Source organism: Neopsephotus bourkii, unplaced genomic scaffold (assembly GCF_033783945.1).
Source record: "Neopsephotus bourkii isolate Nb327-2 ecotype Australia unplaced genomic scaffold, CSIRO-AGI_Nbou_v1 NB_1016, whole genome shotgun sequence".
In the NCBI taxonomy this organism is placed as follows: Eukaryota; Metazoa; Chordata; class Aves; order Psittaciformes; family Psittacidae; genus Neopsephotus; species Neopsephotus bourkii.
In genome coordinates, this window is record NW_026901505.1 from 1,896,604 (window position 1) to 1,915,857 (window position 19,254).

The window sequence follows — 19,254 nt, forward strand, 5'->3', positions numbered from 1 at the left end:
GGACAATCTGAGATCTGCCTTCCTCCACACAATTTTAAAAGATGTATTCTGACATCTTAGTTGTGGGGCCTCATCAGATCATAACCTGAGCCTCCTCCAGCCATTCCTGAAGGGGAGAGGTATGACCCAGTGTAGAACAAAAGTAGCTTCCAAACTGCCACAGGACCTTTTTTCATCTAAAGAGTTTGCCTCCAGCCTCCTTCACTTGGTGGTTTCTGACGAGATGAAAACAACCCAGTAGCACCCTGGATGAATCTCCCCATTGCTGAGGATGTTCCCCATTTGTGCATTCCTCAACACATCTGACAAAGGGAAAACAAAATTAACATAATTAATTGAAGTAGGGCCTGGGCTGGACTTCTTCACTTTATTCAACAAGGACCCAATCAGAGCAAGGGACCTGAGCTTATAAGGGCTTTGGGAGGAGCAGGAGGGAGGTGGGAGTTGGTTTTGAAGCTTTACTTTTGCCTAGGTGCCATATGGCTGGTGTTTGAGAATTATATGTTGTTGTTATAGCTAAATTCCTTTTTCCCTGGGGGACCTGCAGAAGAGGTAAGGGAGTGGTATGTGATGAATCTGGGAGCCATGCAAGGGAAAGGGTTGACTTAGAGCACAATAAAACTGGGTCTTCCTGGGATTCTGAGCTTGGCCCTGTAATGGTTGGCTCTGTTGTGAGGGTCTGCTGCTTCTCTCTCATCTCTTTGCAACTTTCCTGCTGCACATGCTTTTTACCTCAAGAGTCCTCCTCGAGATGACTCCATGTGTTCTCTCTGCCTTGTGAGATAGGAAAGCTGGTGTGGCCACTGTGGGAAGCCAGGAAGCTGTGGCTGAAGCAGAGCTGTTCTGAAATAAGTGCTTAGGAATGCTGTGACCTCTTGCCTCACTGAAGCACACTTTGGTTTCTTTTTTTTCAGAGAGCACATAAAAAGAGCTGTTTGTACATAGCTTTAATCTGTTTGCACACATGCACAGATTCAACCAGGGGAGGTGGAAAGGAGAAGGGATCACTGCTCTGCCCGTTTTAGGTGTTTGAGATTCTAGACAGCTGTGACAAACTGCAGTCTTTTTACTACCTTAAAAAAGCATAATGGACCACTTTGGTAATTTTAGCTGCAAATGCACTTCTGCTGTATCATAGAACAGTGCTTGAGTATGAGAAAAAAGAGAGAAATACTAGAAGCACAGAAATAATGTGGTGACAGGCCAGAGAACAGCTTATAACACACCCACAGAGTGTTTCCTGTGGAAACAATATTCTCCTGGTTTTGTCCAAGATGCTCTTGCTTGCCTGGTTTAAGAAGTAATTTCTCAGAGATGTATTTTAGATGTTCCCCTCTTGTAAACTCTTCACAGTTTAATACATTGCAGCTTTTCTGCTGGCCAAGTTTGAATCACTGGTTTAAAATTGCACCCATCACCACAGTCATCAATATCACTGTTAACTTCCCGTTTCCTCTTATCCCAGGCTCTACCTAATGATTATAACCTGTGATCCCAGTTTGTGCCGTGTAGATGGCTTAAGAAGCTTGTAGATCTCAGTCTTCCCATTATTTGGATAAAGCAGATAAATAAGGTAAGTGGTATGTGTATAAAAGTGGATTTAGGTGAAGTCTCATGAGATCTGTGTGGGCATTGCCTGAAAAGAAAGATGAAAACTGTGATGAAAAGTGTGGAGTATGGACCTGAGGGAGGGAGGGAGTGATGGCACTTGGGGAGGGTGTCTGTTGGTGTGCTACTACTGCTGTATAATGGGAACAGAAGCTTTGAGGCTCTTCACAGACTACAGTGGTTGCTGGATCTAGCTGGGAAGGAATTGTCTCTTGGATGATATTACTAGGGTCACTAGGATGTAGCATGCAGTATAGCTCATGGGGTAGGTCCTCCTAAGGAGGTCTCACCCAATGAATGCTTGCCCTGAATGGGGCTTAAGGGGTTTCTGGCACTCAATCTCCTGTTGCAATCACAACACAGCAGTAGTGAACATTTCATTGCTCGTGGCATACCATGGGGTGCAGTGCAGGCCCTGTGGGGTGCAAAAGCTCGAGTGAGGGATGCAATGCTTTCTTCCAGTCTCGAAGTCTGTGAAATGGAAATTGAAGGTAAATTTGATTCAAACAAGAAGCCGAGTTGTGGCTGTGTTAGGTTTTACGTTGCTGTGTGGTGATCGGTGGATATTGGTGGGCAGTGAGGGAGGCTGTGTGGTGGAGAAAGGTTTTGTGAAGGGCTTCATTAGCACCAACACAGTAGAAGGGTCTGCTGGTAGCTAAATGCTGTGGTGTGAGGGGGAGCCTGAAAGGCCAAAACTGTGCTTTGGGAGGCTTTGGTGTTTGTGTAAAGCCAAGTGGGGATGCACTGAATGGAGCTGGGGAGCAAAGAAGACTTTAGGTTGTTTAAGTATTTTAACAGAAATCTCAAAGAGCAACAGATATTACCAGAAACATTTCACTCTGAGTCAATAAAACTGATCCAGTTTTTGTTCAAAAAAACCCCTTCAAGCCTTTAAAACTAACAGTTCAAATCCTTTAAGGGAGCCAATACACGGGCTTGTCTTTCCATAGGGCTTACTGGCAGTTTGCTCCAGTTACTTTCCATGCCTTTTTGAAAGGGATGCTGCTTTTCAGGCACATATTTCTGGTATACATCTTCCCAAAAGTGTTTGGATCTGTATGTAATCTGAATGGTGGTGGCTAAAATAGTCCATATGGCTCCAGACCAGGAGAATGTGGGGCTGGATATCTTAGGAGGTCATCTTGTCTCTCACTCTGGGACACTCATTCTCCTCCAAAGGCTGAGCAACGTGCTCAGTTACAGATGTAACTGAGCGTTACATCTATCCCTGCTGGGCTTGCCATGCACTGCTGGTTGGGACAGCAGGAAAGGACGGAGCTGCAAAGTCTCCCGAGAGGGAGTACATTTCTTCTCCCATATTTATCTACCTACAGATATGGATACCTACACACACCTCTACCTTTCTCCCACCTCCTTTTCTTTCCAAGCCCTGAGATTTGGACATAATATTTTTATATTGCTTCAGAAATCAATCTGTTACTTGACTGAGAATAAGTAATGTAGCTACATACTTCTGAACAGTTATATGTGCGCGATCTGTTCGTATGATATCCTACAGTCTTCCTAACATCTGGTTCTAGCCAGTTGCTATCAGCCCCGTGGTTTTATAAGCCCTAAATTAATTCAGTTTTTAATGCAGGGGGGAAAAATACAACCCGAAAAGCATAACATTTACAAGCATTTTTTGTGGGAGTGGAGACAGGAGGCCAAGTTTTGCTCTCAGGCAGAGTCCAGCCTTTGCATTTTTGGGTGGGCCTCTGAAACCATATTTTTTCCTTAAGTGGCCTCCTTTTCAGCCAAACTAAACTGATTCCTGTCAACTATTATCACTCCACTGTTGAATGGGTTTGGCATAGAAACCTGCGGGAGGGACAACAAGATGGCTTTTTGGAATGCTTTTCAAATACTAACTGAACTGCTGTATATGCAGTGTTCATGTGTCCCTTGGTTTCTAGGAAGGGGGAGAGAGCGATAGGTGGTTTCATGTATCTGGTGGCTTAGCCTGCCTGTTTTCCCACTTGGTGTCCATCAAGTGCTGTGTTCAGTGGAGCTAAGGGGAGATAACTTGCTTACCCATTAGGCTGCAGCATAGCAGGGTCCCTCCCCAAGAAACTTTTTCAGTGCAGCTCTGAACTTGCAAGAGAGAAACTCTATGCTCCAAAGTCACCTGCTCAGGATCAGCAGACTACTAAGGTTGGATTTTTATTGAGCACATATGAGACAGTAGATGATCCAAAAGCACAAGGCTCGTTCAAATCTCTCCCTAAGAAAACCAGACTTCTAGAAAAGCACTGCCACTGAGGCAGTTGCTAACACAACTGGCAAACCCATCAATAACCAGATGCATTTCTGGGGAAACCCAAACCCACATGCAGTTTGCAAGAGGGTTGACCAGCTGCTGACTTGCTGTTGTAGCCAAATTACCTGTTTACGATCATGCTACCCTTTGTATTCTCATCCCAGTTTGGTGTTCAACCCCTTCTCCCATGCTAAGACTCTAAGGCGATAGTGACACGCTGAAGGATGAGACATGTCCTTAAATATTTTGAATTATAACTGTCCTGAATAATTTCCCTCAGATCACCAAGGCCACTGAAAACTTCAGCAATACTAGCACAGATACCACATAGCAGTGGTCCTGTTTGGCCTTTAATGGAACAGAACTGCATTCACCGGAGAAAGGGAGACAGCAAACCAGAAACTGCTCATATTTGAGTCACTGAAGGGTTGTAGTTCACATATGGATGAAATTTGGCTCTCAAATAACATAATGTAGTTATAAGTGGAATAAATCTGGTCCATCACTTCTTTTTCTGCCTGTTTTGTTTTAAAAGACAAACTATCCTCACATTACATATGCACATAAAACATGGGTAGTTGAAACGGGTAACTGCGCAAGGCTCTGAGTAGGACTTGATGGGTTCTTTTGTCCAAGCCTCACTTTCTGGAAAAGATCAGAATGAACAGACACATCTCCTTGTAGAGATCCTGCCTGCTTGCTCCTAAACTGTGACTGGTAATGGTGTGGCAGGAATTCGGATCCTGCAGAACTGCATATACGTTTCCACAGTTATTTTTCTGTTGTTACCAAACACTCAGAGAAAGGCTATGCTGTGGTCATATAGACAGGAAAATGACATCATGCTTAAAACCACTAATCCAAAAGCTTTGGAACCTGAAAGACAAACTGTATTCTAATTAGGACAAAAAAAAAAAAGAAAAAAAAAAGAACAAAACCAAACCCCAATGACATTTGAAATGGAGAAATTTCTTGGATTATTATTATTTTAAAATCTTCCCCTGGCTTCCCTTCCAGCCAGAGCTGTGACAAGTGCATTGGAGCTGATAATAAACACACACCTCTGAGGTCACAGCTAGGATTTTTAATTTAAATAAATAAATAAGGATGAATTTTCCAGTCTCCAGGGATCCAGCACTCAGGAGCATGCAGCACAGAGTGCTCTGCAGGGTCAGTGTGGAAGATGGGGGGTTTTTGCTGTTTAGCATAGATGGGTTTTTCCATTATTTGAAAATACAAAACAGCTTAAGTCTGTACTGCTCCTCCTCTGAGGTTGGTAGGTGGTAACAACAGGCTTTGGGATGGTGATACTTTGTAGGGATTATTCACTGCGTGGGAAACCCCAGAATTACTCACAGCAGGCACACTGTTTTAGGAGGTCAGCAGATGTGACCAGCTCATCCTGCTGTGGATGATGACAGCTGGCTAGAGAAATGTTGAAGAAACCATATTCCACCAGCTGCTGGGTTCTGCATGTCTCGGTGCTGCTGCACCTCTTGGAAATGAGTCAATTTTGTTTTGGGGGGGAAAACAGGGCGGAGGAATCCCAACAATGTTAAAATCTACTTACTGACACACAAAAAAGAAAGAAAAAAAAGCCTGTTTCTTAATCTGAAACAAATTTTCCCTTAAATTTCTTAGCATTTTGTGGGAGCTAATTGGAAATTGATTGAAGCAAAATTTAAATATTTTAATCCCCCAAATCTGCTTTTCTTTTTTTCTTAGAAACTTCTTTTGTAGAAAACTGAATTCTGAAGGGAGAGGAGGGTGTAGTTACTTAGATAAAACAGCAACACTTTGAACTCCTAATTATAAGCTCTTTAGTAAATGCACCTTCCATCCTGAAGCCAGTTCACCTCATTTCCTACTTGAGTCTAAGTAATTGCTCAAATACATCCTCACCCCCTCCCCAAAATGAGATACCCATAATTCCCGAAGATGCATTGCAGAAGCTGGTGTCTACAGAGACACTTGAACCAACACTGTATGTCATCTCCACTCAAGAAATTCTGTTTGAGTAGTCCTTTGTTTTTGCATGATCAGTTACACTGCAAGCTAGGCAAATGGGCTTCCCATCCTCTGCCTCTCTTCACTTTACCGCTATCCCCATCTGGAGTATAATATAATGAGAGTAGTTATAGAGGCTGTTGCAAGGAATCACCTGCTATCATGCACCTGCCAACAGGGGGGATTAGCTGTCTGCTTCTTTTAGGAATGGAATAAATCCTGACATATTTTGAAAATGTACCCTCACTTGCTTCTGAATTTCTGTTCTGCTCGGTTTCATCTCGGTCATAGCTGGTTTTCTAAAAGTGCCACTATTCATATTGAATTTGCACCTTGCAAGCACCTGCAGGCTGATTGTTTAGCATGGACTGTTCTTTATTGATTTTTTTTTCCCTTTTTCTTTTGTGTTCTGCTTTGTTTTATAACATTTCGTGGGGTAGACAGAAACTTTACGCGTACTGGGCTATCTTACTAATAGGTTTCACAACTCTCTTTGAGTATGGATTTAGCAGGGTCTTTGCTGGTTCTTGCTTATTTCTTTTTCCCACAGAAATGAAAGCAAGAAGCAACGTGATAATGTTATAGTACTAATCAGTATTTCCCATGACTGCCTTTGTGCAGACCACCAAAATTATTTAGTTGCTGGGAGAGGGCAGATCGCATGAGGTCCTCTAGACTGAACATTTCATGAGGCAGAGGGGATTTCTACCAGTGTCTTAGGGAAAGAGCAGGAGCAAGGCTGGTCCAGTATTGGCTATTAAGTGCACAGATAGCTTTGAAGGCCATGCAGGAACTTCAGCTGTGCCACTGCTGTGATAAAAAAGCAGATCCTTAGTTCCAGGTGAAGACTATGGGAATCTTTCAGTGGGTGTTAGTCCATTTTGCATCAAAATGCTCAACTTATTATTTCTTCTGTGCTTTTGTAATATGTGAGGTGAATTTTCAAAGGGCCTTTGCTATGATGTGGGAAGGGGTGGTGAGACTGCACTGAGACTGCCCAGACTTGAGGCAGACCCACGCCTGTTACATTGCCCCTCAGCAATGAGTTGAGTTCAGTCTCGTTACTTCCAGATAAACAAGCTGTCACTCCCCAGTGATCGCTGCTCCAGTTCTGACATCAGTCTTAACTGCTTTTTCTAACCTTGTCTAAAGCAGACCTTTTAAAAAGTGAAAACCAGATTTCTGCATGTATAATTTACAATTAAGAGATGAAAATACTTATACCTGTGTGTTCATTTACTACAGTTACTGTTTTGGAAACTAAACATGTCCTGACAATATTATGTTTCCAGCTTTGACTTATGTAGCCAGTCGTCTTTTCTAGAGATTATTTAAGAAAATAAATGCTAGGATTTTATCGCTAGTTTACTTTTGCCATCTGATAATGACAGTGGTGCTTGGCTGTGGGGAACAAAAGTCAGATGAAATAAGACATCTTTGTAATAGCATATGCTGTTCTGCATGGTACTTAAGACATACACGAACAACAATAAAACAACTTTAGGTGAAGGGCCAGTGAATGAGAACACTAGGCTTCATTCTTTTTCCTTCAGAATAAATTCCCCTCTGTCTGCAAGCATCTCATTTGCTGTTTGTACAGAAAGTCCTTTGTTAGTCATTTCTCATTACAGCTATTGATAAGGCTTGTCCAAAAACATGCCAAAGTGCTTTTGTAAGTTAGATATTTTACCTCAAGAACCGACAGCTAGTAATCATACAGTGGGTCTCTCTTAAACTTTTTCACTGTTGCCTTTTTATTTAGATAACGTTACTGTGATACTTACAGCAAGGGAATAGTATGAATACTTCAGTATGGTGTTTGATCAGAAAAGCAGCTAAGCAACTGAGAATGTTTTAACTCTTAGGAAGAAAACTTCACTTTAATTAACATGATTTCAAATATAACTACTTGTACAATATAAATGTCTTGTATTATAAAGATACTTGTTTTCAATGAAAATAGTATTGAAGACTGGAGCAAGTTTTTTCTGTGTTCCTAAGGCACAGTCACAGCAGAAAACATGATGAAAGAACATCATTTTCTCACATTTATATAGCTTTAAGCAATATGTATGAAAATATTAATTATTCACTTATATATTTGTCTATCTTTGCAAAGCAACTTCTCTAAGTCTGATCTTTCTTGAAAACCTTTGCACATTTGTTTGCAATTTACAATTCCAGTACTTTCCAGTATTGTCTATCCATTGCCAGTCTAAAATAAGCAGTGATATGGAAAAATGATTGTTGGGAATGGTTGTTAGCTATTTCTCATAACACTAAACAGTACCAAATGAAATGATTGCGCAACAGGCTGTAAACAAACAGAATCTACTTCTTCGCACAATGCATAATTGAATTGTGGAACTTGTTGCCACAGGATGTTTTAGATATCCGAAGTTCAAGAAGCAACTAAGCAAGTGAATGGAAGCAAAAGTCTCTAAAGGGCTATTAAACGAGATGACGCAGATGTAGGCTACAGCTCAGGAAGTCCTTAAACCACAAATTGCTTGAAATGGAGAAGATACGGAGAATTTCATACTTGCATCATTTCTTATATGCTTTCTCCTAAATGCCCATTACTAGCCATTTCCAAAGGCAGGATACTGTATTGGATGGGCCTTTGATATGACCTAGTCCAAGCTTTCTTGTGTATATCTGTTCCCCCTGCGGAGCAAAAGAAGGCACATCCTCAAGCACATGGAAAGGAGTAGGGGGTTTCATAAAGGTTAGACATAAAGTTAATTTTTTTCAGCTTGACTAGTAAAAAAAAGGAAATAAAACCCAATATCCTTTTGTCATATCCTTTTATGATATAAGAAATCTGTGAATCTGTGAGCCTCCAACTGCCAAGTACCTTGGGCTCTGCTAGCTCCTGTAAGCTCACTCATTTGGGGAGAGAAAACTGGAGAATGTTGTATATGAGGCTGGAAAATGTCTACCTTCTTGATGTAAGTCTTCAGTAGTAGTGTGTGTGAACCACAAGTGGAAAAATATGGTGTGCTGTCCTAAAAGCAGGTGACAGTAGTCATTATCTCTGCTCCAGTGGCCATGCTGTGACATGGAGTCCTTCAGGTCCCAACTAAAGTCAGGTTCCATTTACCCCATAGCATATCTGTCTCCCAAGGGTTTCCTTATTTAAAAAAGCTAACCATAGGCTGAAAAAAGAGATAAGGAAATATGTGATTCTTTTCCTTGCTTCAGAAATTTTAGTCTGGGACCCAGAGAAATAAAGTTACTTTCAGGAGTACTGGATTATATTTTTTTTTTTTTTTTGGGGGGGGGGTGGGTGTTAGGGAACATGAGATGTTTTCTTTGGCAGTGGGCATTTCACAAAAACCCAGTTTGTGATGCAGAATAATAAAGATGGTATTTTTTTTATTTATTTTTACATAAGACCACCTATCCCAGTTGAAGAACCAAGACAGGTGCATCAGACTTCCATCCATTCTATCTTACACTGACCTTAAAGAGACAGGTTGTGGGAAGCAAAATACTTTCTCTCCTGAAAATAAATGTTAAGCTTTCCTCACTGGATACAAAGCAAAACAGTTATATTTTCAGCCTCTAGCTGCCAAGGACACCTATGAGCATTTTCCTACCACAGACATTTTGTAGGCAATGTGGAAAACACATCAAATGCCAAAAGCATTAAGAGAAGGAGCCAATCATGAATAATTCATTTGGAATTCGCTATAATGACATTAGTCATAATGAAACCTAAGCTGGTATTAACATGTGGGTAATAGGTACAGTACTTCCTGAGGAATCACTCTTTATTAGGAGGGTGTATTAAGGAGAGCTTGGAAAAGGGATACCATTTCTACTATCATGGTGCCCTCATCTAGGGATAGTGGTGTATGATTGTCTCCAGGAAAATTACAAACTATGTTGGCTATGGTCAGTTATGATGTCTTCAGCCTCTTAGTTTAAAAAAGAAATTGCTTACAAAATGACTACATGACAACTGCTTTGAGCAGCAGTAGGTATGCCAGAGAAGTGTTAGTTCAAAAGAACAAGTGATCTGATCAAAGTGCTGTTCCTTTCTTGCTGTTCTTCCAACAAGCTTCGTGCAAATGAGGTGGTTTTGTGTTTGGTTCACAGCTGATGGGAGAACAAAAGAGATGCTTGTTGCATGACAAGAGAGTTGGTGTTTTGGGCTGGCTTTTGTCCTGACTGGTCTGTAGGAGGGTAGAGCTTGGGGTCCCCAAAGGGAGGTGAGATACAGCTCTGGCATACTGGTGCTCACATGCAGTAGTTCACACTGTGAGTAATTCACAAGGGAAGGAAAACCCTGTACTGTATAACTTCAGTAATGAGGTGATCCAGAATCAGTCAAGTCTTTAAGGATGTGCTTATGCTCTGTTGAAAGCCTGTGATGATCAGGTTTGGGTTTTTCCTTAGACTTTGAAATGACTGAGCAGTAGGTGTGTCTTTGGAGTTGAGTGCACTTCATCTGGGACTGTGTTAGTAATCAAAGGCAGAGTCGACAAAAGCAGAGTCAATGTAAATGGTTCACAGGCTGCTCTAGTTGAAATATGTACGCATGAAGTTATCAGAGTCAATCCACAGACAAGATGTGAATGATTCAGAAAAACGCATGAGGGAAAAACCATTTATGTTAAATAATTTGCTTTGCTTTAGCCAAGACTGGTCTAAATCTTAGCTTTGTCCAGTCATGTTAGACCAGTGTGAACTCTTAGTTCACTGAGGGGGCAGGTTTACAGTACAATTGTCACCATCCCTTCCATTGCTGTAATCTTTATACAATGACCGCAGAGCCCTTGCTAGAGATGCCCTGAACTGAGAAAGCAATCTGCTCAGCTAATGAACATCCTGTAAAGTATAATTATGAGACCTTTGCCTCATGAGGTGGAACTAATTAACCAAAACACTAAAATCACAGTAAAAGTTAGCAATAGTCATTTAATACAATCAATCCCTGCAAGGTGTGCTGTTACATTATCACACATGTAATTGTCAGGTGCACCAATGCACACAGCTCAGTGGGCAAGGCTATAGGAGGATGTCACCATGATATGTTGGTGTCTTCCCTGCTGCATATTATTATTTTTGCTTACTGTACACCAATAAATGCAGCTCTCTTTCTTCAGTGTAAAAACTTGCAAAATAAAGGATGGAGGAAAGAAAAGTATTGTTCCTCTTTCCTTTATTTTCTGACACCAGAAGTATAGGTCTGAAAAAAACAAAGGGCTTGACATTTACCATTCATAAATTCTGAAGAAACAGAGATCCAGCTTCTGATGCTGCAGGAGTGAAAGAATACAAAGTTCATCACCTGCTGGCACTTGTCTTGAAAGAAGAGTGTCAGAGACAAATCCAGCCGGTTAGGACTGAGTGCCCAAGAGAAGTGTCAGGTTCCAGATCTTTTGCAGCATGAATAAGGTAGGTCATCTATTGTGAGCCTGCATAGATGCCAGGACCTGCACATGTCTGCAGACTAAAAGGAAAAAGGCTTTTTATCCTCATTGAAGATTATGACTCAACTGGGCTTGGTAAGGAACCTGCAGTCATCACAAGACTGCCCCTCAACCCACCCTGTTCCACAAATACCCAGGGGCCATCAGCATGAAAATCAAGCAGGTTTGGTTTGATGTTTTTGTTGGTTTCTTTTTAAGAGGATCCCAGGTTATGCTGTGTGTCATGATACTGCTCTCCCTACAAATGATAGAGAAGAGCTCCCCAAGATCATTCAGAACACCTCAGTAAGAGCCCTGCTCTAAAAATTGCCCACAGAGGAGTTTATCCTTATTTGTTAATCATAGTGACATCCTACAGAGATAAGTCTCTTTGAGGTAATTTATATGCTTTAGGTCTCTGACTTCTGATGAGCCTTCTGTTCACATTAGGAAACTGAATTTGTTTGGAGGTAACAGACAGGTTCTGGGTGGATTTCCCAGTTCTGATGAGACTGTGTGTCAGGGGCACCCTGACTTCATGCTCAAGGGCCTGCTGTAGCAGTGCTCAGGGTGGCCAGTGACTGCTTCCTACTATGTGTCTACAGTAACACAGAATTTTCCAAAGAGAGCAGAAGAAAATATGTGTATCTTTCGATCCCAAGCACTGACCTATGAGTTACATGAAGCAAACACAGGTGCTTCAGGGAATTCTAGTTCATGTTATTATGAAGTACTGAGTAATTGTCTCTGTTTTACCTTTCTCACCTTCTCTGTTAATGATACAACCTATCCCCTGGGGATTTAAACCTATCAGTGTCAGTAAATCCAGGTAATTCTGAAGTTAGTTTTAAACTTTTGTCTGTCTTTACATTGTCAGAGTTACGGTATAATCTTTTACTAGATGGTTGCATGATATGGGCAGGGTGTCCTTTGGACGATGTGGAACCTGGGTGGAGTTTGTTATGGAGTAAGGGCAAATGAGGATTTGGACGTCCTTCCTTTTGAATGCAAAATCTTTCCATTCCCATAGGAACCTGCTAGAATCTTCTCTCTGCTACATTTACTTTGCTTAGCTCAGATTGGGCTAACAATGCTTGAGATGATTACTCAGTAGTTGAGACCTACTACTGATTACAAAAATCACATGTGCTGTAAACAACTTTAATTCCAATAACTTTAAGCAAAATAATTAGTGGTTTAACTCACTGAATTTCACAACTTTTTAAAATAGGAATGACTTTCCCAATTTTACAGATGTTAATTTGTGGTGTACAGATTGTGATTTACTGATGGTGAGACAGTGAATGTGTAGTAAAGCCAGAAAATGGTTCCAAAACTCTGACGAGGACATGAACAAGCTGTCTCAACAGAGAAATATTTGCACCAAACCCAGAGCTCAGCCAAGAATTATTTTGGTGTGGGTAAGGGACTGTGTTTTATTACATTTGTTATTTTATGGGAAAAACTAAGAAAAAGCAATCAAAAACATTATTTTAAAGACAAATCTTCATTTTGAATTTTGAGAATGCTTAGGTTAGTATTTTCCCATTTATCCCAGTGACTGTGTTAGAATGAATTTTACTTTGAAAGTTGGAATCTTGTTTCCTTTTTTCAGGCCCATAATTTCCAGAGACTACATTATTTATATTTGTTTCTTGTGCTGAATTGCTCTATGCTTTCTTCTGTGCTTTAGGAGCTACCATATGTGTTTGTATGATAGATGTTAAGAAAAGATGGTTTTTAGTGTTCTGTTGAAGTTCTTAGGATGGAATACAATATCTGAAGACAGTGTGATGTACATTTAAGACTAGATAATGGTGAATACATTTACATTTGTGAAAACGGCAGTACAAGCTGGTGTTCTGTGTAGAACACTTCCTTTACATTGGTAGTACTTGGTTTGTCTCCTGCTCCATTCTTATGCCATGCTAAGCTTCTGGTCTTTTTGGTCCTGGAGATCTGAATTTTGTGATGAGCCAATACTTATGGGTTGGCTTTTGGTAGACTTATTAGATGCTTCAAATATGGACTTCCATGTGTCCTGAGAAACTGCATTAGGCGGCCCAATGTTTTGTTTTCATTCCCAACCCTCAAGACACTGTATTGTCCAATATATTGGGCAGGTAAAAAGTTTGCTAAGAAAGAATGTGGCAAATCCGTGAGGCAATGTCTAGGTCAGCTTGGGAAAAAAAATTTGGGAGACTCAGTCCAGAAGTTGAGGCATTTCTGTCTGTGGAGTGTTACTGTTATTTTTCTAGTATATCTCTTAAAAAGTGTTGTTTGGTGTGTTTTTTTACATGAAGCTATATATATTGTAGTTGATGCCCTGTAGAATATTGTTTTGGGTACAATGCCATATGCTAAGGAGCTCTGCCTTGTAATGTAGCATGCTCTGCAAGGGTGTATATATCACTTTATGCATGTACTTTGAACTTCCTCATTTTATTTATTCATATTTTTTTGGAAAATGATGTTTTTGTGCCAGCTAAGAACTGTTGGATTCTCATACTTGAATGTTGGGTTCATGAGATTTCAAGAGGAGTATTAAACACTGAAGACAGTGTGCTGAGTTCTAGTAAAACTTACAGTGCAAGTTCACACAATTTGCATGAGCATGATTAATTTTTCAGTTAATGATTCTGTTTGTTATGCTTACAAATTCCACATGTGCTTTGTATACAGCACACAAGCAAACAAAATATACATACGGCAGTGCTGAAAAAGCATACGTATATGCAGTATGTTTAAGGCTTTTGAATGGAATTCCTGGAAAATTTGCTCAGTAGTATCATGGGCAAATACAAAATATCTGCAGGGGGCAGCTCTAAGCTAATGTGGTTCCAGGTAACTTGTCAACTGCAAGGAAGAAGAGTAAAGTTACACACTTCAGAAGGTATCTTAGGAACAGATAACCATGTGGCAAAGCTGCATTCATTTGGAATATTACCAGAAACAGAGAAAAGTGCACAAGCATAATCAAGTATTTGCTCTGCTATGTATTGTATGCCTAATGGACCACACAAGATTTTACCAGAAAATCCTATTTCACAAATGTTTTAAATCCACAAATGCCTGGTGATGACATAGCCATAAAATACAGCTTTTAGAAATCCTCTGTCAAGGGGATAGGTTCTCTGATGCATTATATCAGCAGCATTGATTTAAACAATGAAGAATTGATTATAAAATTGGATTCCAAATTGAACTCTGTGAGTAAATCCAGATTTGCCCTCAATCCTCAGTTTGAGCTGAAAGATCTGGACTGTGTTTGGTTTGGGAAACAACCTCTGGTTATTTGGTGAGGTCCTGCTGCCACTGTTAGAGATGTTGTTTACATAAAATTAAATGAAAATGAATCCAGGCAGGGTTTAAGAGAAATCAAGTTTGGCTGCATGGAATGTACAGGATATAGGTATCCTGCCAACACCACCTTTTGTAACACACGTTTCTAACACCTTGATGTGTGTTTAATGATTAAATTTAGGAAAATACTTTTCTGTATCAGTGGAGAATGACAGCTCTCAAAACTTTACATTTCTACTGTTGCAGATACCTTCCTTCTCAGTGCTAGCTCTGATAGACCACAGAAACGGAAGACATGGAAAGGTCAGGGATGAAAAGAGAAAACTACAATGTGCCAATAGAGCACATTGTTTCCCAGAACCATGGGCTGTCTTGCAGGTGAAGAAATTCCACCAGTTCCACCAATACCACTGGAGCTTCCCAGCTTCCACTCCTTAAGACCACAGCATGTGTGTTTATTACACAATTTCAGCTCTGGTTCTTGCACTGTTTCTGTAGAAGCTCCTCTCAAAGGTAAAGTCATCAGTGTAATTCTCAAGTTCTTCCTGAGCCATGAGCTCCTCCCATAACCTGTCACCTTTAGATGTAGAGTGCTTTGTCTGTGACAGCTGGCTGCATCAAAACTGCTTGTGTGACATTTTGCTGCCTGAATCAAGTCTTTTAACAGTTGGTATGTGGTATTTGGTTGCAGTTATGTTTGTTGCACAAATTTTAGTTTGCTACATTCAAAATGCTTCCCCTCCTTTCTTTGGGTTCGTGTATTCTGAAATCCTCTGTGCATGCTCTTATTCAAGAGAAAAGGTAGAAAGTCTTTTAACTAATATGGTTTGTTGGCATGACCATGACCCCACATTTTGGGTGGGAAACTGTTGTTTTGTAACACCAATAAAGCAAAAGCTGCCATTCTTGGTATCCCAGGCAAGGCCAGACGCTGCAAAAACTTACTTGTCCCCTTAGAAAGGGTGGCCTTACTCCTGTTGAGAGCTGTAGGAGACAGTCTAGTCCTGCCAGCCCCTCCTTTCATGCATCTCCAACAGGTACAAGTGACCTTGCCAACCCAGATCAAAATCTGGTAATCAGAAAGGTTTTCTTTGTCTTTGCTGGGCTCTGGATCAGTTTGGCATGAAGAGCCCCAGAGACCTGCTCTGGTGTGGTATAACCAGTCCCATGGTAGCCTGGGGAAATCTACCCTTCTCCCTGAGAAGCAGACAAACACAGTGGACCTTTCGGACTTCTGTGCTTCTTCAGGTGTGTGTTGCCACTGCTTTGCCATGCATAGTGCTTTGGTAGCAATACAAGACTCTGCCAGTAGTGAAAGGCAGGAACTCATTCCTGACCCCATGAGTCAACCTCCTATGTCATGGAGCATGTGGTTTCATCACCCTTGCTATTATTTTACCTTTCGGCTGAGTAGTTACAGGTACCATTAATCTATAAAATAGATGTAGGCAGACAGGAGGACGTCATGCAAAGTCTGCAGAGACACGGAACCAACAGACACGAAAAAAAGAAAAAAGAAAAGCCAGCTTGGAAACATGACCCCCACTTTTTACAGTCGTGTGTTCCAGGAAAATGATTTATTGCTGCCATGTACCCATGTTACACTGATACTCAGGACAAACTAAAAGTCACAGTAGTCACTCAGGCCCTTGCTTCTGTCATTGTATTTTCAGATATTTCAAGGAATGAGGTAATGACTTTAAGATCAAGGTCATTTTCAGCTGCATCAATTATTTCACTTTCTCCTGGCAAAAGCATCTGCATACCTCTGCACAATGCTAACTACCAGGCGAACATTTCACTGGAAAACCTGTTCTCTGCCATATAGAGTGCCTGGTTCATACATTAAATTGGTTTAATCATTTAAGCTTTTACTATGTAACTTAGAACTGGTATGCAGTTACACTGCATGTTACCAATTTAATGTATTTAAAACAAATTTAAGTTAGTTCCAATGTACTTAGTCACAGCTATACAAAGGAGAGACCCCATATTTCAAATAACAAGGCTTCAGCAAAGAGATGACGTTAGTGGTGGGTAATAAGCTGAACTATCTATCAAGATATCAAGTATGAAACAGATGGTGAGAAAAAAAGGTCCAGGTACGTTTACAAGCCTTTTAACATGCTCACCCATTTAATACAGCGCAAGGTCACAGCTTGATGTCTTAGACATGCAGTCTCCTCTTCAGCTAGAAATGAAAGCAGGGTTTAAAAAACAGGACTGTTGCAGAAGACTTTGTGGGGTTTAGCCAGTGTTTCTGGGAAGGGAAAATGGCCCATCATCAAACCTTACAGATCTTTGCTTGCCAGCATCAAGTCTTGAATACATGATTTGTAGACCTGCATCCATTGATTCCTCCAGTGGTTCAGTACATTAGGAGTGATTTGATGTAATGATTCAGCTCTGAAAAATTTATTCCCTTCCTTTAGGACAATAATTTTGGGGGTTGGGAATGTTCGTGCTTGTACCTCTTGTTTCTTTATATTCATAAATATCTGGGTTTAATCAGTCAAATATTCCTATCTCCTATCTGTTCAACCACTGTAACTCAGTCATGTAAATGAGTGCTTACCAGCTGGCCATGAAGGCCATCCCTCTCCTTGATTTGTGGGAGTCTCTTTTGCACCCCATTTTTGAATGCTGACACAATATAACCTGGCTATGCGCATACTTTCACACAGCATAGATTAGAATGTTAAAGAACCTCTAGTAAAAGTTACACTTTTAGTTAAAGCCTTCATTCTGGTAGCTGGGGAATTGATGTCAGATGGAAAATGATTTCCCAGTGGCTTGGGTTTGTAGCAAAAGTCTTCAACTTTTATGTAGATAGTCTTTGAAGTTAAAAATTGTTGTTAGACTATCAAATATTGTTTGAGGTGTCACTCATTTTTTTTTCCTCTTCCCATTATGGGAATGGGATCTTAGCAAAGAATTATTGTGGTAGAAAATGAATGTATGACTGACACTGGAAAAAAACGTGTTTATGGGGCATATACAAGGGGAATTGTTGTGGAACCTAGACCTGTCAATATATCTCGGTTAATTCTCCAAGTGTCTGGTTTCTCACTCAAAGAAGGCAGGGTTAAACCTCCAAAGGCACAATAATTGAATATGTCATCCATGGTGTGGAATATTTTCTGAAATATCTTTCTGCTGGTGTAATTTCATGTTGCTGGTTTATCTGAGTCACACCCGTAGTTTGAAACAGGGGGTGTGACTGCCTTTTGGGCTGTAGTTGGCTCCATATCCCTAGAAAAATACACTTCCTTTCCCTGTTTTCTGGCCAGCTGTGCTGTACCCGATCTCTGGCCTCCCACCTCCTGTTTTCTGGCCCTGCACAACTCTTCCACCACTGTTTTTTGTCTGAAGAAGAACTGAGCATGGCTTGGGCCGATAGGTGGCACACAGGGAGCTCTTAAGTAGGCTGAAAAAAATGATACAAAGAGAAAATGAAAATAATAATACTCCAAATACCACAGAAAAGTTTCCAGTTCTGGGTTAGTTGGGTTTTTTCCCCATCCTTTGGCTTTGTATTTTTCCTTTGCTTTTGAAATTCCAACTGGGTCTGGCTATCCAAATGAGTCATTAACACTATACTGCGTGTCCAAAAGTGAATACGATCCTTCTGTGCAAATATCTACATGACACAGTGCCTTAAGTACTCTGTCACGTGCATTGCTTTAGCATCTCAGGCCAGATACCAAAATTCCACTCTGCTAGCTAAACCATCCTGTCCTAAAGAGCTCACCAGCGAAGTATGAAATGAGAAATCAGATTGTACAGGCAAGCAGAAGAGTAAAAGTTAAAAGAATGGAATAGTGGTAACCAGCATGATGGACCTTAAGAATATTTGAGTTAAACAACAACAACAAAATCGAAACTGAGTTTTAGGGGTTTATAAGTTACCCTATTGCAGCAAACATCTGAAGATTTACAAGCTCTAGGGAACATTCAGTTGCACTGAAATCCTTCAAAGAATGATGGTTTGGATTTTTACCAGTGTTTCAAACTAGCTTCAACATCTTAATTCTTCCTAAATAGAGCTCAATCTTAAAGCAATACCTCCAGGATCAGAGGGTTTGATGACCTTTCCTTTGACTCCTGTTGGACTCTGATGGCCAGTAAAAAAAATGCACAAGCCACTCAGCCACATAAAGGAGATGCTTAAATTCAGACAGGCCACGTCATGACAGGTGAGATGTATAGAGGCTAGCTTAAATCTGAAAGAAAACCTGGGTCTGGGTAACATTATCCCCATAGGACCTGAATCACAAATACTCAAGTGCACTGCTGGAGTATTCATGCCATCCTTGGTGAGCCTCCCTGGGAGGGAGTGCAGCCAGGCTCTGTGTATTTTCACATCTCTAAAAGCACAGGAGACAGTCAATAAAAAAGGGATGGCTGTCTTGAGATTACCCCCCCTCCTCTGTGTTCTGAAGGCGACAGAACAGAGTGGATAGCGAGCAACCTGCTTGCCTTGGGTGCAGATGGCTTTAATTGTCATTCCCAGATGTTCTGCCTCTTGAAGGTCAAATTCACCTTGTATAAATCGGGCTGGAACCATCCAGAGAAAGCACAGACATTTTATTTGAAAAAATGTAATAAAAGTATGTCCTTCTTTCTTGTTATTTCCTTCCTTGTAAATTTAAAGGG

General features: G+C 40.7%; 1 long non-coding RNA gene across 1 annotated transcript; it reads left to right on the forward strand.

Annotated features, from left to right (window-relative positions):
* Positions 1–478: 478 nt before the first annotated feature.
* Positions 479–18,789, forward strand: LOC133215942 (uncharacterized). Its single transcript, XR_009726522.1, has 3 exons — positions 479–552; positions 1,466–1,573; positions 18,643–18,789. It is a non-coding gene; the product is annotated as an uncharacterized LOC133215942 (long non-coding RNA).
* Positions 18,790–19,254: the final 465 nt, after the last annotated feature.